This window comes from Anticarsia gemmatalis, chromosome 13, assembly GCF_050436995.1.
Source record: "Anticarsia gemmatalis isolate Benzon Research Colony breed Stoneville strain chromosome 13, ilAntGemm2 primary, whole genome shotgun sequence".
Lineage (NCBI taxonomy): Eukaryota > Metazoa > Arthropoda > Insecta > Lepidoptera > Erebidae > Anticarsia > Anticarsia gemmatalis.
The window spans coordinates 12277641-12303514 of NC_134757.1; the positions used below are offsets into that span (position 1 = coordinate 12277641).

The following is a 25874-nucleotide window of genomic DNA, read 5'->3' on the forward strand; positions in this document are numbered from 1 at the left end:
GAGTTTGTGCAATGTAACGGTTGTATAGTAGAATAGGTATTTTCTATTGAGAAAATGATGGAAAAAATAACGGAAACCAAAAGTGACATTATGTACAAACGCATAAAACGTCGTACTTGTTATACCTGAATGTACATGCAGGGGTACTTGGGAATACTATCGCGTTTCGCCGTTTACAATACTAGTCTCATGATAGAGGGCGAGCCTAATACTATATTCAATAAAAAACAGTAACCTAAATAAGTACCGTAATTTATATACTTTTAATTCTGAGGATTCAATATTGCAACTAAAAGAAATTATGTTGATTATATACAGACAGAAACACAATCAAGTTAGGCATGCATTTCGTTTTACTTACTCGTAAGTAAGCGACGAGTATCGCATCCATCACAATATGTTCTGAAGACATATTGCCGCTAGAAAAAATGATAAAGCATTGTTTTCCACGCGACAAGAATAACAGTGGTATTTGCTAAATAAATGTTGTTTTAGTTAACATTGACGACAAGACATTCTGTACTGTCATTGCGATGAATACCTGAATTATCGCTTACTGGGAGCATTCATAGATAGTTGCGCTCATCGGTCGGTAAACAATCTGTGGGTTGAGGAACCCTAGCGCGGATATTCCATAGATGGGCAATGGCATTGGTATTTGAGCTGAGCAGAAGGCACATAAAAGTTAGCCCTGCTTGTTATCACAAACAAACAGGGCTAACTAGGTTGATAACAATCGTTAGGCCATAACAAAGATATTTGGCTTGGGCAACTTTGACTCGAGACTGACCATAAACCATACAGTTTCTGAGGATATTATCTTAAATTTTTCAGGTACTCAGATAGTTAAAAATCTGGATAACGGTACCTAGAAAAAAATGTGTCGTATGTAACAGTTAACACGTACGACACATTTTTACCCCAGAAAATATTTCTACGCAAACTCGCGAGCAGCGGATAATTGAGAATGAAAGTAGAACTGCTTTGATAAATGGAAGAATGGGATTTTATGTTGTTTTTTTCTAACATTATATGTGTACTTAAGTGTTCACTCAATAGTAATGTGAGTTAGATCTAATAATAATGATGTTAGATAACATACTACTTCATAACAGTTATCTAATATGACCGTTCACTGAACATAAATGTACTTTGTATATTTGGATTAGACATTTCAATGGATATTGAATTTCTGTACCACAGACCACTGCAGGGCAAGGGTCTCCGCCCAAAGGAGGGTGAGGGGCTAGGCCTTGAGTCGATAACAGGTATCATCTAGTTAAAATCAAGATAAAAAACTGTTACAGACTTCAATAATTAATAGTAATATAGTCGACTTTCAATACAGAAACGAAAAAACAACGTTTAAAGTCAATTTGCACGAATAAATACAGCGTCCTTCTATGACTAATCCCGCGACCCGGCAAAGGTCTTCTCCTGAACGAGGCGAAGAAAGAAACCCTTATGTTTTGCTTATATTTATGAAATTATGTTATGTTTGTTACATTGGTTGACTTGGGTGGTCTGAAAAAACATATAAGAAATAGATACGCATATAATAAGCAAAAAAACCAAGGTGACCTAAATTAAGTAATTAAGTTACAAATAATATATTTGAGCACGCTAGGTTATAGAAAGTTGTTTATGTCTAAGTTTGCGGGTATTCCCATTATGAAATATGTACTAAGTTGTATTTATGATGTAATTTATTCACGTGTCGACTATGTTCCAAATTTGTTGTTTGGTGCACATGATAATGATGAGTCAGGAATTTATTTTATACATAATAAAATTAAGTCGTTTTTTATATCTACTTACAGTACCTACTAAGCTTTTTGTGTGTAATTACAAAAAAGATAGTTTTCACACAAGAAACTTAAGAAAGATTTTAAATAACTTAGTTCTTAGCACCATTTTTTATACATATCTGTAGAAAAAAAACATTATTTGTAATGCTTATTAGACGCAGTAAACTATTATTAAACAATAAAATTACTTATTCACAAAACATCAATTATTTATTAAAACTCAAAGAAATCACCTTAGATATATTAAAAAAAATCACTTTTACACTTATGAGCTCACTACAACACTACTAGACAGTCTTCAGTTTCAACAGTCATTATGACTGTCAAAATTAACTGAAAACATAACAATATAAATATTACTTCTTATCTATAGCTAGATAATCTTTTAGCCAACATATTTAAATAATATAATTTTATGTTTCTTGGTAAGATGAATTCTCTAAAATTACACAAATTTTTATGTTCTCTTAGATGTAAACAGTTTGAGCTGTATGTTTTTCTCAGATGTAAATAGTTCAATTATTTATTATCCGTCAAACTACTTATAGGGTATACTACTGCATTCACGCAATTCCGATATTATCGAATTCTCTCTTCACCAAATAAGTGACGTTTAGAACAAGTTAGTTAAATTTATTCTACTAGAATATCAAAGAAAATTCCAATGATCTACTCGTGTATCGTCCTAAACATCCTGAAAAACTTTCCATGCGGATGCATATCTATAATAATACGATTGTCTATAACTGTTTTAATAACATCTACGTCTATATTCTCTGGCTACTATGCTACTATTCAATGATCTCTGCTTACTGTGTTACGTGCAAGCATTCTTTAGTATTGTTACAGGAATTATTTCTTTACTAGGTCATTCGCGCGGCTCTACACGTGTTCATAATTTAGTTAATTTTATCCTTTATTTCGCCAGTTTAGGTGCTGCTTTTTAAAATATAAAGAAGCCTATCTTTAACCGGAGGTCTTTAAATATCTCCATGCAAAATTTTAACAAAGTTGGTTAAGTAATTAACACATATTTCAGCTTCTTTTTCTTCATATCGTATGGTTACTGGTCAACCTAGTGACAAAGTGACAACAACCGGGACCGACTCTTTACGTGCCCTCCGAAGCACGGAGACGCCCAGTTCAAATACGACTATGCGGTCTCCCATCTACGGAATGACCGCGCCAAGGTTTGCTTAGCCCTCAGATCGCTTACCGACCGGTGAGCGCATCTAGCCATTGGCTCGTCTATATTTCAGCTTAAGAAGTCAGACTTTCTGATTATAAATATCAGTACGTGTGTATGTGACTGTTGATTCGTCGTCTTGTCCTATCTGACGCCGTGTCTATTATGTCTGGACTATTGTTAAGATCATTTATACTAACATATCTATTCATTATAATGTCGCTTTTGTAAATATAATGAAGAGAAGCAAAGAAGATTCTCTTATGATCAAAGAAATTGAAAGTCCAGGTAATTTAGGTAAAAACATTTTAGTCACTCAATTGTGTTTTTGACTAAATTCCCATTATATGAATGGCAGAAATTTTGAAATAATTTACCAAATACAGAAAAAAGTTGCTCTTATTAATTTTCAAAACAATAACAAAAAAAAAACTCCTGGTGATAATATCTACACATAATCTAAGAAAGTAAATCATTCTAACGTTACATCTACTTTTCAAAGTTCAAAGACCTTATACATTTCTATACTCATTTCGCTAGAAACAATTTTGGTAAACAAACACTAATCTTTAATACACAAAGATGACTTATAACATATTACACGAGGCATGATCATGAACACACTTATGTCTGTCTTCTCCGAGTTACAAACGTGTGAACCACATTATTTGTTTGGCAATTATCTAAAAAGGCATAATTTATGAATAATTTCATGTTTGAATAAGACTTGAATATCGTCTGCAGAATATATGGATATGTGTTTAAGGATTTCTGTAAAATAATATGTTTAAGTAAATAGTGATCGTGAATCATACGGTAATCTTCAGTTAAGCAGTACCATGTTTTTTTAAACGCGGAAGTTTGTGTGGGCATTAATGTTTCGATAGTTATTCTTTTAAGCAAAAACTAGTGAATATATTGTGATGGAATTTTTCACACGGATAGGATATAACTTTGACTAATATAGGTCGAAGTCAAAGGCACAATCTACATATATACTTATAACATTCTAACAGTATTTCTCTGTGTCGTACCCATCTATAAAGCGCCCGTGTCAATGATTGCTTAACTCATTGACAGTTTTCTGGCTGAGCAAAGTAGAGCTGCCGTTTGATTCTTAATTCTGGAAGAAATCTATATATTATTTTATTAGTTGCATCATCAATGATTAGGCACGCAATCAATCACAATCATTAAACATCAATCACTAATTATGTAATCATGATCACGTAAAATTATGAATGTACGATACAAAAGCAAGTTGTTTTGTAAACAAATTTCAATGTTCATGTTGCAATAGTTACTTCACATTCACTATACTGTACTTATTACCTTTTGTTATCGAATGTGGCGAAAATTGGTTTAAATTTAAAATACGTGTATCTATTGATATTATGAAGTAACCTTGATGCGGTTGTTAAATTGTGTTTTAAATTTAATATTTTTATGTGCGGAAAAGCACCAAATACGAAAAAGTAGTAACGCACTCAAATGCAAAGCAAAAAAACATTATTATTTTAAATTTGTATGTATTATTTATTCATCTGTGAATTTAAAAATGTGTTGTTTTTCTTTTAACAAGTAGCAGTTAGTATTGTGTGAAGGTGTACTCGAAAAATATCGATTACGTGGAAGGCAAATGCTTATTTATACTTGATTTTTATGACAAGAAAATGATTAAGTAAAAATAATAATTAAACGTGGTAGTAATAAAGGTATTAAAATAAAGGTATTTCACTAGACAACTCGTCTGTAAGACCTCGTGTTTTGCAGACGAAAAGACAGCCATTTTATACTTTGTTTGAAGAGATAATGTTTGCGTAAGATAAAATAAGTTTTATTATTATTTTATTACTCAGAATAACTGTGATTAACCCGTACACGTGAAATCTTAAGATTTTTGCACTCAATTCCGTTGCTATGTCATCGGAGAGAAAAAAGTTTTTAAGTCCAACGGTGTCATATCGAAATATATCCATTTGTCATCTTTTATAATTCTTCCGATGTGAAAAGGGCTTATTGAGAAGTACCAGACTTAATTCAACCCTAATGAAGAAAGTTTAAACAAAAATTGGAGAAATCGTTGCCTTAATAAGTTAAGTCTTGATTGAAGGCTTTCAATTTGATATCGTAGACACCTGATCCTAAGCGTCTTCAAAACGATATAAGGTAAAACTGTAGGACATCGAAAATTATTGTTTTCCTTATCAGATACTAAACAATGCAGAGTGATAGTCATATTTTATTCGTTCTGTTGCTTTATATTTTACATTTGACTCAAAACAAAACTAAAGGTAATAAACTATAATCCAACACCTCTGCCTGGATTTTCGAGAAATTACATAGTTAATTAACATTATTCATGTATATTAAGTCCAATCAGTAATCAATACCTATTTTTAGACGATTTCTCACGGTCTTTCTATTTGGTAAACAAACCCAAATTCGGTGAGACTACGTAATCTCATATATTTGTGCGAGTGACATTTTGAACAACATACTACATAAGGACATTACACACAATTCATTAGGTATGTATGGTCAAGCCACAAGTGTGTTAAGGATGTCCACTAAGTTATGTAAAGGTGTAGATATACTATGTCTGCGCGACGAACGAAATATGTTTGCGATTGTATGTGGATATTTACAAGAAAGTGCTCTTTAAAACTAAAGTAAATGGTCATAATAAGATCTCTGTTCATCATCATCATCATCATTAAAAAAATGCATTGAAAATGCCGCAGAATTAATTTAAAAGTCGGAATATAGTACTCAAATAATACAAAAAAAGACAGTCTACAGAGCGTAAACATACAAACTATTCGTTTAAGCCGCACGTTCGCAAAACATGACCAAGTCGACATACAACCTTATTTTATATTTTGACCTTAATGAAGTTAAGGTAAACGACCCAAATATATTTTATTGTGATACTTAATATGGTCGTATTTTATTTGCAATCGGCTTTTTTACGAAGATGTTTAATTAAATTGAAAATCGTGTATTTTGGAAATGGAGTCCCGTTAACACTTAATTGGGGACTTTAACGAAGCCCTGATAAACCTGATTGAAACGGTTCGATAAGAAAATATACCGCTAAATGTAAAGTACGGCAGGAGTTTCATTACTAGTTAATTAAATAACATACAACATTTTATTGATAATTGCATTGGTAAAGGAGGCAAAAAGTTCATCTAAAATGTCATCATGTAAATTTTTTCGTCAATAACGATAAAATTAAAATTATTACAGATTACAACACTATATGATGTTTAGTGATGAGTGCCTAACTCAATTGATCATAATAAATACGACACTAGTGACGTCACTATGTTAGATTTCTATACTAAAATGCGTTTTTGACATTCCATAAAGAGTAGCTGATTTTAGTGATAGTCAACTACCCTATTAAATCTCGTACCCTCGGTTTCTGAGAATTCTGAGGCACATTCAGCGGTAGTTTATCTATTCAATCGCGTTTAAACTCATTAAAAAAGAGCTATTGAATAGATAAACTACCGCTAAATGTACCTCAGAAACCGGAGGTTACTCAGTTTCGACGGCGTGCCTATTGCCTTATATTCTGTGTACTTATATACTATCACGAGTATGCAATGATTTGAAATCAAATCAGATGACGCAAGCTACGTGTAATATGACCAAGTGTTTGTCATTCGTGTCCGTTCAGTGTTACTTTCACTTATACGACTACCGAATTTGTAATATTTGCCGAATAGTTTAATTACCATTGAAATGTATTTGACAATCTTGTTCTATAGCAGGTGGTATTTAAGTATAGATCAATAGACTTAAGTATTTGGTAAATCGTTTATGGGTTTGTATGTTTTTAACTGTTATATTGACTGAAAAAGAGCCTATTTGCATTATCCAAGGCCCGATATTCGATCCCCAAATACTATAAGAATAAATAAAAAAAAACAAGTTGGCACCTCCCACGCAAGTGGTCGCAGGTTCGAACCCGAGGCAACACACGTATGATTTTTCGAAATTATGTGTGTATTAGAAATAATTATCACTTGATCCAACGGTGAACGAAAACATCGTGATGAAACCTTGCATGCCTAAAATTTGATAAGCATTAGCATATACTATCACTACAAAGAGTCTTGGTATGCACGATTTATCTAGATCATTAATTGTATTTTTAAAATAAAGTAGTTGTATCAAACCGACCGCTGTCTGCATAAGTCTATGGCTCACTAATGTTCTAAAATCTGAATGTTGTGCACCTATGACTACCTAGAAAATTGTATACAAGACTTTATACGAAGTTGTCGGTCTATAGTCGCTTAAATAAATCGTCATTCAAACAAACTTGGATAAAAAGCAATGATAGCCTAACATTTTTACAAAAAAAAAATCCTTTTTTAAAATATACCAAATTTTCTATTTGCATATTCTTAGCAGGTTTTTTTAGTGCTTATTCATTATACGTATTAAAACATCAATGAATCTATTTTTAGCAAAGATAAGTATAGAAACAGGTATTTAACCTAAAAAACTTTGAAATTCTATTTGACCGTTTTGTACATTAAAATATACCGAAACGTGACTTGTATACAAAACTAGTTTAATATTTAAATGAGTTTTTTTTTCTAAAACTGTATTTATTTTATCGTATAAATAATATATTTTTTTAAATCTAGATAACTTATGATAATATTATACGGGGACTTTTTGGTCTACGAAGCTATAATAGCCAGGTGGTTAGCATTCGCCTCTCAAACAAAAGTAATTAAGAAGTAATTAATATTTTTTTTAATAAGTAACGGTGAAAGAACGAAATGAAACCTTAATAGCCGGGTCCTGACTGAGCAAGCAGCCTCGCGAGGCAATATCTCGGTCCCACACGTTTCGATCTGAAAGAAAAGATACCTAGATATTGCCTCGCGAGGCTGCTCGCTCAGTCAGGACCCGGCTAATGTCGCACACTTTGAACAGCTCTTGAGTTTAAGAAATCTTTGGACTTTAGACATTACATAGATGGGTGGCCAGTCTTGTTCGTTCCAATACATTCAAAATCCTGAGTCTATCATAACATACCGAATATTTAGGCATATGTACGTCTTTTGTGTATCTTAAGACTACAGAGTCCCGGACATTTGGAAGGCGTGCGTGGGACTGAATCCAACGTTATATTAGTAGTATAATTTCTTATTGTCTAATTGCAGTGCAAAAGCCGCCCTTCCTTTTAACACCAATTTCTGTGTAAGGCTTTTGGCTAGTCTTTCTTATGAAAGTCTCCATCTCGTCATCTTATTCTGGAATCGCCGCGCTGTCGTTATCCATCATCCCGGATGAAGTCGGCACTTGTTTTTAGCTAGTGATATATTAAGTGATAGAAATAATAAGCGGTGTTTGTTGCACAACAAGCCTGATCTGATCAACAATGGACAGTTAATCAGTGCTATCATCTATTGTTCACTTTCATTGACGTGAAGAATATTATTATGAATCTATTACTAATTGTTTTGTGTTGATGTCATCGTGCCAATTGCTTAATCCCGTAAAATTATTATTTTATTGGTATACTAGCTGTCCCGCGCAACTTCGCTTGTGTCACATAAGAGAGAATGGGTCATAATTTTCCCCGCTTTTGTAACATTTTTTACTGGTACTCTCCTCCTATTGGTCGTAGCTTGATGATTTATAGCTTATAGCCTTCCTCGATAAATGGGCTATCTAAACTGAATTTTTCAAATCGGACCAGTAGTTCCTGAGATTAGCGCGTTCAAATAAACAAACAAACAAACTCTTCAGCTTTATAATATTAGTATAGATGATACAAAGAACGATAGTTTAAATTCTCTAAATCTTGTCTAACAGTTTTCATCCGTATATTGTATCATCGATTAGTTACACGCGATAGAAGATTAATTCTTAATAATTTTTTACTATGTCTCTAAATTGTTTCTTTCGTACAATGTGATGACATTCTTTATAAACTCAGGGATTACCCAAGGCATTACGAAAGACAATAAAAATCTAACAAATGTAGGATCTGCTAGTATGTAAATCCCCTAAGAATACCTGCTATCTTTACTGTAAATCTTACCTTACATCTTCATGTTTAAAGTCCAAAATAGTTTGTAAAGTTTTAAGTAAACTACTTTCTTATGAAACTGTTAGTCGGCAGTTTTCCTTCAAAACCTGTTTATATTAGCAGAGCGACAGTGAAGTGATGAACACATATTATTTATCAATGTAGGAAATAGCTAAATACTAGACTAAAGCACTAAATAGTACTATTACTCAAAGTTGAGCTAAAAAGTCTAAAAGCTAGATTTATTTTACGTTTAGCTTAGTTTTGAAATAGGTACGATACTTTCTTCATAGCGCTTGTTAAAAAACTAAAACTAGATAGATAGAATTAATACCTAAATTAAGCCGCCATAAAATTTAGAAACTGTTCACTTTAATTTTCAGTAGCAGACAGTAGTCAGAGCAAAACATTCCTTGTGTCTTTAAACATAAATAAATCAGAGTATCCTTTTATTTCCAACCGATTTTGGTAGTTTTCCTTTCATCTTGATTTATACTTATTCAATTCGATTTATGCAATTTTAGTATAAGTAGTTTATATAAACTTACAATTAAACATTCATCTTAATCCAATAAATCTATTAAGCAATTAACAATATTCACAAATGGTCTCAATTAAAAACATAATAGTTATGCCGGCATTTCTTTTCTTCAAACTCTTTTTTTTACATTTAATTCGAATATCTTATCACTTAGATGACAACAGATTGAAGGCTACAAGTAAGATTATTCGCTTGGTTTCTCTCGGCCTCGTCTGTTATTTAAATGTATAAAAACTTAGGCAAAAAAAGCCTTCGAACCACTTTTTATAATTAGGCACTTAAACTCTCTTGAAGAATTGAGCCTGTCAATTTTTCTTATACAAATTTTATCTCTCGATTAGTTATATGTATTTATATCTAGGTAGCTACAGACTAAATTATGGTACACGTAATTATGGTAATTGTTTGCCTCTAATATAATAATTTTGCATCGATAATCGGACTCAAACAAATTTTGTACAAAGGACATCAATTCACGTAACTATGTGTTTGTGAAATCAGAACCCTCGGCGTCAAAAATTAAAGCAACAATGGGGTAAATAATCACTGACCACAGCGCAAGCGATGTCGCCTATTTCTTTGTGATAAGCTTGATAGTGTTGCAGAGTAAAGGCCTCCATCTTTCAATTCCAGATTATCCTATCGGCGGCAAGACACAGCCAGGCAATCTTGGATTTTTCGTGTTTGTGGCCTCTATTCCTTTGCACCCAGTTAGTGGAAATATGAGCCCTTTTCAAGCAAAAATATTTCAAGCATAGGGATTAGTACTATATTTTTCACCAGGAGTGGTGTGTATCAAATTTTACATACACAAGTGCATGCACAAATGAGTATGTTGTGATGTTTGTTACGCTTTCACGACGACGCCGATCAACCGATGTTCTTGATACTTTGCATACGTTTACATACTGTTATGAACGATGGTAATTTATGAATAGTTCGGGCAGATTAATACACGAACTTGCGATATCGTTGAAAGAAGCAATTTGCTACAGTTTTTAAATTGAGTAAAATTTTACCGAGAATGTTAATAAATCCGCCTAATAATAACTTAAAATTTTAAGCTTTTAGACCTTTGAAAGTATAAAATTTGAAGAATTTTAAAAACATATTTTGACACCCTAAGACCAAAAAATATACCAACCTAGTTATTACCTTAAGGATGATGCAGAGAAACATTCAATTTATTATTTAAGCACTTTAACTAACTATCTATGTAAGGGTAAAGTTTTCAAGACATCTTAAAAATTCGCAAATATTTTGCCCCAATCATTGGATGATATGATTCGATACTTCTTAAAATCTAAATTATTGCCACATGCTGTTGCATGTTGCTACACGTGAATTTGTCCATAATTTAGATATTGCTCACATGTTAAGGCGTGTCCTCGTATCGCTAAATAAATCGCCAAAGGCTTTGAATAAATTACAGAAACTTTGTAATAAATAACATTTGAGAACTAAGAAGAGAATAAACTTGATTTCAGGCTATAAAAAGAAATAACATTTCACACAAATTTAGAAATACCTTGACATTTTATATTATACGTTCATTGGACTATGCACGTGATAAACAGAATATATCACTATGAGTAATCAATTTTCGTACCATGAAACAAAATCCTGCGTCTGTCTGTATGTTCGATTGTCCAACAAAAAATAACTGGACCGATTTTCATGCCTTTTTGCTGTTAGACAGAATGATTCATGAAGAAGGCTTTTGTCTATAGTTCATTAGGATTGAGTGTAAATAAAGTAAAAAATTACGATGATCTATAGATACCACTAGCTGACCGCGCAACTTCGCTTGCGTCACATAAGAGACAATGGGTCATAATTTTCCCCGTTTTTGTAACATTATTTACTCTTACTCTGCTTCTATTGGTCGTAGTGTCTAGTGGTCTAGTCTAGTGGTCGTGGGCGATATATAGCCTAAAGTCTTCCTCGATAAATTGGCTATCTTACACTGAAAGAATTTTTCAAATCGAACAAGGTCCTAAGATTAGCGCGTTCAAACAAACAAACAAACTCTTCAGCTTTATAATATTAGTATAGATTCAACAAGTCAATACATATTTTATGAATTTGCAAGATTGTTTGCTTCACAGCGCAAAGGCTTAATTAATTTAGTATTAATTTAGCATGGACATAAATAAAGACACCCGATCAAACATAGACTAGTTATAATGTTCTTATACCAAGTACTAGATAACTTTTGAACAGTATTTCTACTAGTAAAACAATAAAGAAACACGTTTTTAAATAAACTACTATTTATTAATCAACACATATTTCTACACCAATTAGTAACACGCACGGGTCATTATTTGTTGCGAAATCTAATTCTAACTTGAAAATAACGCAATATCTAGTGTACTACGTTTACTATATGTTGCAGACGTTTAGTCAATATAGTCTTTTAGCTAAATGACCTGTCATTTTGTCGACTGTTATTATAAATCTGATACTATACTAACTAAAGTATGTTAATACTTTCAGAACTAGATTCGAAAATTGTTAATGTCAATTATCAAAAGTTTCAAAGTGACATCTATAATACATACAATAATGTGGCTGTTTGACAGGCTTTCACGACAAAACTACTACACTGATTCGTATGAAATTTGGCTGGGTGACAGATATTAGATTAAAATATAATCAAAATGAGGATTCTCCAGAAGCAAATGCCTATGCAAGTGAAACTACATACATAAACCTAGATACATTTATGCTATAATTTCGTTGCCTTTTAACTAAATGTCTATATTCAATAGAAATCTAGAACTAACTTGTACTCTGTGTTATTCATCTCAAGGATTTGATCCGCAATTTTATAATTTGTAGCACCTTACCGTGGGGTCGTTCCCCTCGGCTTGTTCAAACGAGAGATAAACGAACTGATTGGGGGACTATGTAACTCTGTAGCGATAGCAACTAGGCTCAGTCTAGAATATTCTAGGTTCTGGCTAGACCTTCGTAAACTTTATTTATTCGTTAAGATAGTACTTTTTTGCATATAAATGAAATTGAATATGTTTTTACTACATACAGGGCAGATAGTCATATATTTAGTAAGTTTGAGGAGCATTCCTCTTTCAGCATCTTATACCTATGATATAAAGTGATGGGAGAAGAATATTTCGAGTTTGACTCGTGGTTCAAATCAGCATTTATCGAAAATCTTTGAATACCGTTACGTATTATTTTGAAAAACAAAAGTATTTTCTATGCAAATTCAAACATTTGTCAGAAATATCTGATGTTTAGGGACCCTTCTTTTCCAGTACTGAGATAATAAATCGATAAAAGTTAGTTTAGAAGATAATCACTAAATACAATTAGATCGATTTTAAACACGTTTTTTAAGGATTTTTTTTTATTCTTATAAGAATGGTAATTTATAACAAAGCGCGAACTCAAACAAGTCAATAAATAAATAAAAGTGTATTTTTATGGTTTTTGTAAAGGGAAAATGTATGTTTCATTGTTGTAACTTTCCTTGTGTATTTCAACCTTCCTATTATTCTATAGTACTCAAATAATAATCGGTACATGCATACAAAATACTTGTTAAATGTACGTACTAATGCATTGAACTTATCAAGGTGATACAAGAAGGTCGACAACGAAAAAGTTTTCCTCTTATCAGAAACTAACTATTGCTCGTGAGTTCGACCACGCGAAAAGATTTCCCAGTGTAAAAAGTATCCAATGCGTTAATACATATTATAAACTATCAGTGCACCAAATTTAATCAAAATTTGTTTGGTACTTTCGCAACTTTCGCATTTATGATATTAGTAGGATTCTTTTCAATAGTAGACAATATGGTACCTATATGGCAATAGGCTCGCCTTACTGAAGAAAAGAACTTAATTTTAAATTACCTCTGAATAAGTTGGAATTATAATATATTTATATGTCTCAGTATCAAATGAGTGACGAAATATGTAACAGTCGCTCACGGAAATCGAACTGTGTACCTTTCAAGGTAAACCACTGGCTGCGATGCGGTTATTAAAATACCGTCGAAATGTGAGTTGTTGTATTGCATCTGATTGAAGTTTACAAATAATATAACTTTACGTACCGAATGACATAGTAGTTAAGTTCTTTACTTTGTTGCTTTATTAATGGTTATACTACAGGGTTCGAATATAAGGGTTTTGTTTCCAGTCCGAATATATAGTATTTATATAATCTAATATATAAAATTCTCGCGTCACAATTTTCGTTGCCATACTCCTCCAAAACGGCTTGACCGATTTTGATGAAATTTTGTGAGCATATTGAGTAGGTCTGAGAATCGGCCAACATCTATTTTTTTTTATTTATAAGGCAAAATAACGTTTTGCCAGGTCAGCTAGTACTTATCTAAAAATGTAACACAAAAAAGTCATTATCATAGTTCTGATATATTTGGAATTAAATGATCGTGTGTTAGCTACCCTAACATAATTGCTTACTTATTTTTTGTAAGTACCAAAATAAATACATTGACGAAGATAAAAAAATACATTTACTTACGAAACCCACATATTACATTCTACGAAAAAAATTATTACAGATTGAGGCAAAGAAACATCGTAAGCAACATTGATTTTGCAATAAAAAAAGGCGAAAAATGCGATTGAACAGTTTAACATTGCATGTTTTGAATCGGAAGTGAATTGTAATTGTTTCAGATACACTATTGGGTAATGTTTTGAAGTGTTACGTGTACATTTGATTGTAACCTTGGTTTGAAGTGATTAGAGTAATATGAAAAAACGCTTTTTATTGAGATGTTGAGTGCGTTTGAAATGTTTGTTGTTTTACTAATAGTATAATAGATAACGCAATAAGAATTAAATATTGATGCCGATAACAGGACCTGTGGATCAGACCAATCAGAGAATAGACCCATTAGGGGTATGCGACTCCAACTTACCCAAGCCACTGCAGCATTTACTAACACCTTCCCCAAAGCTGCAGTGTCATAAAGTCCGACCCATCTATATCCTAAAATCCTATACCAAAAACCCGCTTCCTTACCACTGCCGTAATTGAAAAAAACCCGTCAAACGTAGAATCCCCAAAATGTTGGCGTCGGGCAGGCGGCTGGTTGAAAAATTTCCCTTCTTTTACGATTTTAGTTAAAGTAGGATAAGATGAAGACAATTATGAAATGACGGTAATCACGCGGACTACTATAAAAGAACGGGAAAGACCTTAAATAAAATCAAACAACTATTTGTATATATTGCCATAAGTACTACCTTGACATCTCATCATAATTTTTAGAAACCAATAAACATGTATCGTTGTCAAGACCTTGCAATTATCACACATATTTTAACGAACAATTAACATAACAACTTTCTACAAGAGCTAAGGGCAGTACAGAACAGGTCCCACGTGATCTGACCTGTTGGGAAGGTGCAACTTTGTCTAAGTGCTAACTAAGCCCTGGCATACACTAGCGGACAAATTGACTTGATATTGGATGAAGGTGTGATGTTGCTGAACTTCGCTCGACATGCCACGCGCCGCGAGATGTCGCCAGATATCTATACTAATCTATACTAATATTATAAAGCTGAAGAGTTTGTTAGTTTGATTGTTTGTTTGAAAGCGCTAATCTCAGGAACTACTGGTCCGATTTGAAAAATTATTTCAGTGTTAGATAGCCCATTTATTGAGGAAGGTTATAGGCTATATCATCACGCTACTACCTATAGGAGCAGAGTACCAGTAAAAAATGTTTCGGAAACGGGGAAAATTTTGACCCATTCTCTTTTATGTGACGCAAGCGAAGTTGCGCGGGTCAGCTAGTATTAAATAAATATCATTGGACAATTCACACACGGTCATTTGATTCCAAACTAAACAGAGTTTGTACCAAATAACTGATAAACATACGTATATACTTCAAAATATATACTTATATATATAAATTGACAACCGGGCTCAGAACAGATACTCGTGCTCATCACACAAATATTTGTTCCAGGTGGGATTCGAACCCATAATATTAACAGCTGAAGGATTTATATTTGAGACGGCTTGACTACACTTGAAAGGTTGCCGACACAATACATGTCAGAAGCTGATCCATGGCTTAAAGGCAGACAAGATAGCAACTACAACTGATTAAGATACAAAGAGGCTATTTCCTTCCGAGATAGTGTGATAGACAATTTTTTTTACATAGATTTTGTAATAATACGTCAAATTTTATCAGTTGGTCAGTTTATTTCAACCCTAAATGTAAGTTTGATAATAAATATAGGAGTAGCTAAGCCGATCCAAGTTATTAATGGACTATGAACGTTCTCTTGCAATAGGCAACGTTCAGTGTCAATATGTTATCTTTAGTAAGTAATAGGATAACCTTGATAGAAATTATCAATCGATAGATTACGTCCATACTCTTTAAATCTCCAACAGTTGTTGCCAATATTTTAACTCCCGTTACAGACAGGCTAATATCGATAGAAATTATATTAGCTAGTAACTAAACAAATATCCTAATTACTATCTGAAGGTAATAGCATGATAGTGGCCGTGAGTACTTGGCTTATAAACGAGGCAACTTTGTCAATGTTGTGCGTTTTCCGCTGGAAATCGAGGCTAGGCTCGTATTAATAAGTTAACTAGGATTAGTTCGATGATATTGAGTAGTGGTTTCATTTATTTATTAGATTAGATATTTATTACACTTTTACCAGATATATTTGTCTTTTCACAAGAGAGAGATAATTTTCTCTTGTGCCTATTATATAAAATTAGTTTTAAAATATTGTCATCCGAATTTGACTGAATACACAAATTTTGAGTATAATTGATAGCAGTTACTCATCATATGTATACAAAAAGTATTCGAACGAACAATCGTTGAAATAATAATTATCTATGTTTGTTTGTAGTATGGTTAGTGGTCAAACTAGTGTCAAATTTGTTCAAGCCGCCCGAGAGGCCTTTGACATGGCTTAACGACTGCTATCTTAGTAGACAACAGCCGGGACCGACTTTTAACGTGCCCTCCGAAGCACGGAGACGCCCAGCTCCAATACCACTATGCGGTCACCCATCTATGGAATGACCGCGCCAACGATTGCTTAACCCACAGATCGTTTACCGACCGCCTCATAATTATTTATGAAAAATATCAATAAGTATAATATTTTGAAATTTTCATCCTTTATCATCAACATTCAATAGACTTTATAGTCATGATATACGAGATATTTTATTAAAAATCAGTGCCTTTACTTGATTTTTTTACACTTAATGGTAATAACAGAATCAGGGCAACAAAAATCGATAAAATCCTTAAAAAAACGTGAATATCGAAACTGGCTTTTCAACAGGTTTTACAGATGTCTTCAAGACCTGTTTAAATGACGTCACTTCGTTTTTGTGCGCTGTGAAATCACGGGTAATAGCGAGTGAAGATAATATAAATATGATGTGATATTGATACCGTTTTATATATCTTTTAAATGGTGACGTCATAGCAAAGTGCCTTTCTTTACATGACTATTGGTTTAAAAGGGAAACAGGAATTGACGCTGTTTGACTTCGCTAGAAAATTTTAATTAAGATCCTTTAAATTCTTTTGGGATAGATTGAATAGTTCTCTTATAAAAATATATAGAAACTAGCTGACCCGGCAAACGTTGTCTTGCCATAAAAATTAAAAAAAGAAAAGTGTCACCTAGGGGCATGAAAAATAGATGTTGGCCGATTCTCAGTCCTACTCAATATGCTCACAAAATTTCATGTATATCGGTCAAGCCGTTTCGTAGGAGTACGGTAACGAAAACTGTGACGCGAGAATTTTATATATTAGATGAAATTATATGTAACTCCATTTTGTGCCTTTTAAGGATTGAAGGATTCTACCCCCTACTAATTATGTTGCAAGCGAATACACAGACCACTTTGTTGTTATTGCTAGAGAATAATAATATTGTCGTCAAAAATTAGAGCCAATTTTTTTTAAGTGTGACAAAACAATCTTACAAATCAGTTTTTTTTTTTAAATCTATTTAATTTTGTCAAGTCTCTTGTTAGATGAATGAGTAATGTAAAGTATTCTATAATGTTATATCATCCAGGGTCAGTTTGTGGTAAACTATAGAGGTGCTTGTAATAAAATAGTAGTTGTCTGTAAACGATACTGTGACGAATTGACCAATCAAGTGTAGTTATTGAGATCAAACTATGTTTTTATCAACTGGTTAAAGTTGATAAAAACATTGACTGTTTAATACACATTTAATATTGAAAATATAATAAGACCTTTTCAGGCTTTATGAATCCTACTCATTTTATATGCGAAAGAATGTAAATATTTTCTCGTTCGATATAAACCAATTAACGGACTTTGATGCGCACATACAATTTATGACTTGGATTAACACCATTGCTACTTTTATTACTACGGGAAATCTTTGACGCAGCTGTAGTTGCAAGTAAAAGCTAAAGCAATTTAAAAAATATCGTGTAAACCTTTTGCAATACCGGAAGATCGATACCGATAGGAAGAATAAACATATATTTATTGAGCTTCAAATGTATATAGGATAAACACAACATTTCAGAAATCACCTGAATATATTTTACGGAACTGTAGTTATCGTTTCTTTACAGAGAAAAGTCTGCAAGTCGTTTAGACAATTCAGAGCCACATAACTGCTATTACAAACTCTGAACTGCTAAAAATAGAGTTCATTTCCAATGGCAGTTGAATGATTAGAATATTTTGCAAACATTACGACCGTTAGTTTTATGAATAGGTCTGCTTGCGATTGTTTCTTCTTTCACCGTGTGAATTGTAATAAGGGCAATTTCTCATTAGACATGTGGCTGTGTTATTATGGTTTGTGGTGATAGGAGATGGTAAATATGGTTATATAGCTTATAGTAAGAGTATATAGTTTGCCAACGTAGGCTATTTTGTATTAAATTTTGGAAAAAATGTAACGTAGGAGAAGAATTTGCTAAATGTTTTAGTGTTTTTGAGAAAAATGCGTTTAAATGGTTAGAATAACCCTGACGTATAGTTTAGGATTCTACACTGACTTATTTCTATGTTTAGGTGTATACTAATAATAATATAATATAAATTTAACCCATTACTGTCCCACTGCTGGGCAAGGGTCTCCTCCCGTAACGAGGGAGGGGTGAGGCCTTGAGTCCACCACGCTGGCCTGGTGCGAGTTGGTTAATTTTCAAATACGATCGGTAATTTCAATGTAGTTCCTCGTTAAAAAATTCAACTTTATTATATTAGTAAGGATAATGAAAGGAATTACTAAGATAACATACAAAATTAAATGCACACGTCTTTAAAATTTTATTAATTTAATTCATTAAACAAATAATAAATGTATTATCTACAGTTATGAGGAAAAAACATGACGATTGTAAAATCTTCACCTCGAAATATGTCTTCCTCAAGGGAAACACGAACGAAAAAGGGCAAGGGCGTCTCTTGCACGTATGACGTCATGTATGAATGTGGATGAAAGGGGAAAATGTATGGAGAAATGGCATTTGGTAATTCCCATGGTATAACCATTGTGCAAACATACACCATTTGTGCAAACATACAAAATGTGTTAAAAGTATAATAAATTAGTGCATTTAAAATGCAAATTTTGTATTTATTTAGGCATACGAATTATCCTTCATTTTAATAAATGTAAGATAAACTCCGGTTGCCGACAAACCCGCATTGCAAACAGCGTTATTAAGCGACATTGACATCAAAACGACGCACGCGCATCGAGCCTTTAGACGCAAACAAGTATTTAGATAATAAAAATACTTGTAAGAAAAGTACTTCATAAAAACTCGAGGCTAATGTTTAAAAACCGGCCAAGGGCGAGTCGGAATCGTGAACACAAGGTACCATTATAATAAAAAAAATACGAAAGAAACGTTTGTTGTAAGGGGACTTATTCTTAATTTTTTATATTTTGTAAATTTCAGCTTTTTAGCTTTTGCGGTTCATGAGACATGAGTTAGGTATACGAACCTAGTGACAGACGGACAGACGAACAGACAGACAGTGGAGGTTTTGTAATGTGGTTCCGTTGTTACCCTTTGGATACAGAACCCTATAAAGTACTTCATAAAAACTCGAGGCTAATGTTTAACAACTTGTAAACTTTTGCCTTGCATGAGTGTTATCTTGTACTGTGTGGCTATCAACATGATCATGCATTTTTTATTACTCCGCTTCGCTTTCGATGCAGATTATAGTGAATGTAACCGTGATTTTGTAAGAACTTTAGGGTGTTTTTTTTACCACTATCGACTATCAACAACAGGCTAGCTTTCGAAAATTGTAGTAAGAAAAACTCTTTTTGCAGTAGATACATTATAAATGTCGGGTTGCGGTACCGACTGTAGAGAATCTACCTACTGTTCTCTCTTATTCTGCCAGGGGTGGCGATTTATTTTCATATAATCTCAGTAACGATAGGAAATAATGTCAAATTCAATTAATTTTTATCCTGCTAGTCCATTATTTTTATTTTATCGACTGCGGTAAAACAAATAAACGATTAAATAGGTAAACGTCGTCATATGCATACTAAAAACGTAAATGAATTGTACGACTACAATAAATCGCTGAACCCATATTAATGAAATTTTAATAAATTTTTTAAGCTACTTTTTTAACAAAAATTAATCCTCAAAGCGGTTGAAACAGAGGCCAAAATATATAACAGGAGCCGTGCAGATCGGCAAGTCCTTTGAATAGAGCTATGATACAGTCACGCACTTTTATCCTCATCTCACGATTTGCTAGTGAATGTTTTTGACGCATGCATCTTACACTTTGTTCTATGCGTTGTACAGGCGCTACGCTTTGACAGTAAAATGCGTCAAGTTTACAAACGTCATTGGAAATGAGATGCGTTTGAAAAGGCATGAGTAACGGATCACTAGATTGATAGATGTTGTCGATCTTCTACGTGAATGAAAGATAATACTAACTTCAATTACTGTTTGTAGATATCCCATTTGTTTATTTGTTACAATTAACCTTATTAGGAAAATATCTGTTTTAATTCATTTGATAGGTAACTAGGTTATTTACTACAATAATTTGGTTTTGAAAACAATAAAGTACAAACGGTTTTTTTATATATTGTATACTTCTATCTTCATTATTTTAAATATAAATATTGCTTTTTATTTATTTTCTGCATTGAAATGTTACTATTTCATGCATTGAATTTATAATCAAACCGCAAAATGAATATTGTGCCACAGATTTATATTTTACGATTTATTTCTACGTCACAACCAGTTTAAGTGTAGAGATAAAAATAAAATTATATCTATTTATTTACTCGTGCCTGAAAACTCATGAAAATGAAGTATATTATTCTTAATCGTGTGATAAGGAGACAACAATTACACTATTGTACAGTCAACATCAAAAGTTGCTGAAACACTTCAAACACTAATACTTGAATATTTAAAAAAAACATTAGACTTTATATTTATCTAGACTGTTTTAATGAATCATTTATTCTATATATATCTAAGAAGAACTCAAGAGTATCTTAATACATCTGTATCTCTCGTTTCCTGTCTAGTGTTAGTATTATTTTGTCTGCTTATAAGATTAGGCACTTTAACAAGCTCTGAAGTCGCATCTGTCACGTTTTTGCAATGCAATGCTCATCTCAAATTCTCTACCGCTTATTTCGTTAAAAAAATATAAACCTAATTTTAATCGACAATTTTCATTATTTTTTCCATCTAAAAAGACAACTTATGCACTAAGAATTGTTCTTGTGCCACAGGGAATTTAACAAACATACAACCAACGGACACAAAGTACAACCAGACTCTTTTGTAACAAAGATTTTATTCTTAAAATCACATTACTATATAACAGAAAGTATTCAGAGATTTCTGCCGTCGACTGTACAGTGTCGAATTGATTGAATGGCAGCATGAAGACATGAATGGCTTGAAGCCAAGTTCGTGATGTTGGAGCCGCCAAGTGGTGTTAATAGATGATACGTTGTAATCACGTAGTAACACGTGGATCTATATTTATAATTGATAGCATTTGATTAGTGCTATTTATATTAAGTAGGGCGAAAGTTCGATCAATTCGATTAATTATTGAGTGAAATTTTTGACACAATTTGTTTTTATTTAAATAAATATTAATTGCTAATTATTACTACTTCTGTGGTTTTAGTAAGTGTTTACGACTCATGATCACGAAGTCTCGCGTCCGATTCCCGGGCAAGACAAAGTGCTATCGGTATTTTCTGATTAATAATCTGGTAACCTGAAATTTGGTAACGCCGTGTGGTAATTTACTCGCCCCTTTTACATAGGACTAACATTGTTAGTTAACAATAGCTTAAAGGTTGTGTATTTTATACACGTCTCCTTATATCCTCGAGTGTCGCTTCATATATAAAGTATTTAAAGCATAGTTAGGCCGTGTAAAAAACATAAATAAATCTTATGTAAACATATCACTAACTATCATTTCACAAACTTATTACCACATAGCACACTAGTTTTATGAGCTATACGCATACTCTCTACGTGTCTAAAACACTAATCACATTTTTGACTATATGTTAAAGGACCTACTTCGTTTTAGCAACTTTCACGTAGTCACGTGACGCGTTTTGTAGTGTTGGCTTATCGTGTGATACAAGGTTTGATTCTTGAGTGAAATGTTCTTGATGTTATCTGAAGTATTTTTCATAGGACTTCTTAGAATGAATTATGTTCAGTATCTTTCAGAAAAAAGGGATTTTATATTTGAAATCCCTTAAAAACATTGTTTTTTTTGTTTACATACGTACAGTATGTAAACAAAAAAACATATATCAAAGTTTCCCAAAATATTTTCCGAAATTTCAGATTGCTTATTTTCAATTAAAAGTTTCATTCATTTGTTTAAAAGAACACGGCCTATATAACAACCGAGACTTGCGATTTATTTTAAGAAATAAACATATACCAACCTAAGATTTGTATGTTTCAAAGTCATAATAACATAATTATTTTCAATTAGTACTTCAGTCCGGTTGTCGGTATCCAAAGAACAAATTATCATGTTTTTTGCTAACAAACATTTGGAACAACACAATGTGTTACGGTACAGGAGATTTGCTTTAACTGTCAAAAGGCTAATGGCCGAAGAATGAGAAACAAGCGTGGAGTATGTATAGACTTAAGAAATCTATACTAATATTATAAATGCTAATGTCTATTTTGATACGCTTTACAGCTAAACGGCGCCCATAGCCAGTTGCGCTCGCCGGTTGGTAAAGGATCTGTGGGTTAAGCAACCATTGGCGCGGTCATTCCATAGATGGGTGACAGCATAGTGGTATTTGAACTGGGTGTCTCCGTGCTTCGGAGGGCACGTTAAAAGTCGGTCTCGGTTGTTGTCTACTAAGATAACAGTCGTTAAGCCACGTCAAAGGCCTCTCGGGCGGCTTGAACAACTTTGACACTAAGTTCACCACTAACCATACGATAAGAAGAAGAAGACAGCTAAACTACTGAATTGCGATTAAAGAAATTCTGCATAGAGATAGTATAAGAACCAGTTTTTTTTTCAGAAACATAATATCCTCATAACATATATTCAGTGTTTGTTTGTGTTTATAAGTTCTGGAGTTTCAGTTTTTGTTACCGTTTTCTGGAATCTCTATGATATGGATCAAGTTAAGCCTTATCTATAGATTCACAGTTAAGATCCTGAAATGTCCATCTAACCTTTTTTCAAGCAAATTTTATTTTTTCTAATACTATTAAACATCGCCTTATTGTACACTATGAATAAAAAAACATAATCGAACCAAAGCTTGCTTAATTGCTTGTCAAACCACTTTTCAAAACATAATTTTGGAAAATCCCTTAGTTTTAAGGATTTACAAATGTCGAATTTGTATATATTTCCTTGAAGTTCATAATGTGCACGAAGGTGTGACAGTCAAGTTCTCAAAACATTAACTGAATGATAATATTTTGAGTCAATCTGTTACACTGATTAGTGTACTGCAAAATTGTAACTACTAATTTATATGCGGTCTCGGTATTTACTTAATTTGACTTTTTTTATTGGAGGGCCTGTAAGAAAAAGGCTGATAAATTACTCATTGGTGAACGTTTGGATAATAGTTCTGTTGGCACTTATTTCGGAAATAATATCTGTATTGAGTAATTAAATAAACAATCAGGGTGCTTTTTTCTTTTAGGTAGGCACTTAAAATTCTGTGGAAGGGATTGAAACATTAGATATAATAAACAGGATTATTATATAAAGGCCTGAAAAGTAAGTTGAAACTGGTAATTTTATAATCAAATAATTTTGATTTGGAAATTAATTACGACTAATAAGTAGACTGACTATAAATTAACTTAGAGGGTACCTTAACATTTTTTTTTATGTCAAGTCGTTCTGCTATCATGAACTGTTTTATCAAAATCTAATTTATTAAATTTACCTACTTCAAAAATCACAAGGAAACCTAACTAGCGATAATGTGGGTTTAAACCTGCCAATAATAATGACCTAAATATACAAGGAAACCAGTATAATATTATATCATTATACCGAAACAATTAGGAACAAAAACATTAGCAAAACACTTTCTAAAATCAAAACGAAACACCGCAAATCTCGATAACATAACACATTTTCAAACAAATAAAAAAACTCACCTTTTTAAAAAAAAAATAGTTATATCCACAAACACACACAACACTGAAAAATCACTGTTTAATTTTATTCCGTAGTTTATTTTATATCGAGTTTATGTTCGATCGACTCTTGCGCAATTTTTGCGCGCGGTCTGTACCTCGGTTCGCGAGCGACTGAGCTTGCACAGTGAATGGCTGTCGTATACAACCCTAGTACGATGAATGAGTTTACCACTTGATATGGCTTGAACCGTTTTTATAGTAATTCTGTGAAGGTAAGTATAGGTAAATTGTGAGGATTTTGATTTTTTTCAATAAAATGTTTGAGTAATTTTGGCAAAAAAACCTGTTATAGTTTTAACACGAATGTTTTCAATTAATTATTAATATAGATACATTTTCGTTGAAGTCCTTTTTTAATTACATACTACTTTCTAGGCAAAAAGTCATGCCTAGTTATTTAGTGAAGTAAATCTTTTACACAACACAAGTTAAAAGAATAGGATAGAATTTAATTACTTTTTTGTGCGTTTTTCGGGTGAAATCACCTACATCATCACTGTTTGAAGTTAGTTTATGATAACTTTTGCTTTATTTATTGATTACTAATTGAGATCGTCAAAAAGTTATTATGGGTCAAACTTCGTACTTTATGTCCAATATTTGTTAAGATCTCATTTACCACTTAAATCCCTAAAGTGAGAGTAATGAGATGTTGAACAGTTTCAGTAATTTTTAATTCTAAATGGAGATTCCCCTTTTTTTCCTTTCTTAGTCAAGTTTTATTGAGATGCGGAAGCATTTAAGAGTATGAGTAGTAAACTGATTAGATAAATGCGGAAAGATCCAATGTTGACTAACAAAAAAACCCTAACACAATATGCTTTTTTTTTTAATTCGTTTAATCTTAAATATCGAGTAATAAATTATCGTATAATAAATACAAGGAAGGTATCAAGTTTTCCATATTCCTTTAAACATATAAGATCATAATTTCTTTTAGCAGTCATTCATATTCTCCTGAACGCATCGGTACATCCTTTCATTTTTCCTTCGGTCTTTAATCAAAGTCTGAATTACAACATTCATGGTTATTTTGCAACAATGATAGCATTGGTTTAACCCTTTTCTTCCCTTACAAGTAGTCGAAGACGCCAACCGAAGGCAACAAATAAAGGGCATTTCAGAGATTTGTGTAGGTATATTATATGAGAGACTGACTGAGAATCCCTTTCACAACACTCTACCTTCTTGCGGACTCTCATGAAGCATATAGCATGAATTTAAAAATCTAAGGTAAGCCGGTCTCATCTACCAATTTTCGGTCCGATCTGTTCAGTGGTTTGCCCGCTTTCTGAGTACATTAAGTGGTAGTTTATCTATTCAATAGCGTTATTTTATATGAGTTTATTACGCTATGCAATAGATAAACTACCGCTAAATGTACCTACCTGAGAAACCAGGGGTATGTCTGGACTGGCAACACTGAGTGTGTAAAGTAAACATTGTGCTCCGTATATTTTGCATATTATAAATAAAACGATCACGTTAAACAATTAAAACTACAGTAAATTGTGAACT

At 32.7% G+C, this 25874-nt stretch overlaps 1 protein-coding gene across 1 annotated transcript in view; it reads right to left on the reverse strand.

The window, feature by feature from the left end:
- Nucleotides 1-24488, reverse strand: part of LOC142977773 (cationic amino acid transporter 3-like) — a 46479-nt gene extending 21991 nt beyond the window's left edge. Inside the window, exon 1 of the mRNA XM_076121860.1 lies at nt 24315-24488. The gene's annotated coding sequence lies outside the window, so the exon portion shown is untranslated. The remainder of the gene's footprint in view (nt 1-24314) is intronic.
- Between the last annotated feature and the right edge of the window lie 1386 nt (nt 24489-25874).